The sequence below is a fragment of the Alligator sinensis genome, unplaced genomic scaffold (assembly GCF_000455745.1).
Source record: "Alligator sinensis unplaced genomic scaffold, ASM45574v1 scaffold118_1, whole genome shotgun sequence".
Classification (NCBI taxonomy): Eukaryota; Metazoa; Chordata; order Crocodylia; family Alligatoridae; genus Alligator; species Alligator sinensis.
In genome coordinates, this window is record NW_005841850.1 from 4,083,022 (window position 1) to 4,084,121 (window position 1,100).

Below are 1,100 nucleotides of genomic sequence, written 5' to 3' on the forward strand. Positions count from 1 at the left end.
AATGGGTGGGGTCAGAACAGAAGCTGGTATCGTTGAGAAAATAAAGCAATTTCCCTAGTAACAATCAATGAAAGTTCACACAGTAGATATAGAGACAGATTGAAGCTTGGAAAAGCTAGGGAGGAAAACGAGATGGACATGTATGGCAAAGTGGGCACTTTGCACAAGAGAAGACTGAGTTAAAAACTATGCAAAGTCTTTGGGATTTGAGCCATAATAAATACTCTTACTATTAATATATTGTTTTATATTATTAGTTGTTATTATTTATTCCAATTTTCATCCATCCTGAAGATGCAGAATCATTGCCGAACAAAATACAAATGTTCTGTGTAGCTCCAGAAGTCAGGCAACATCTGGATCATAGCCACAAGAGAAGCTGACAAAGACACTATGCTCCTGATTAATTACAGAGGCTTTCAGCCTCCCAGTAGCAGAACTATTATGAGCTTTTTTGGCTGTTGGCATGACAAGGAGCTTTTCTTGCACCATCCTGTGTTTTCACAATGATTAGTTTTAACTTAGTCCTCTAAAGGGTTCTGTTAGGAAGTGGATGGGGGAATTTTCAGTGGTTTTGGATCATAAATAGAGCAGTTGAATGACCAATGTTGGCTGAATATCAGCAAATAACTCCACTTCCTAATGCCAACTTGGACACCCCAGAGGGGCAGCTGTAATGATCAGTTACCATCTGCAAACTGCTGGGAAGAACAGGTTGTTATTTTTACATTGGACATCTATGTATGCTATATTTCCTATAAACTGAGAGGGCCAAGCAATGGTTGTGGACATCATTTCTAGCTTGTACTTACTGCTATATTTTTGTTTTCAACAATGCTGTTCATCCTTAAGTGAATCTGGCCAGTGGAAGAGCAATACAAGTCAGATCCATGCGACATCAGGAAACTTGGAAAATAGCTGTCAGCTGCTCATGAAAAAGGATGACATTCACAATGTCCTAGTTTGATAGAAAGCCCTACATTCATTCTTAAATATACAGTTAAATGTCCATGCAACATTGCTCAGGCACTATCTACTGGCCTTGGACAATGAAACAAGAAGTTGTAGAACACACAAGCATTCAGTGGCTTAGGCAAACG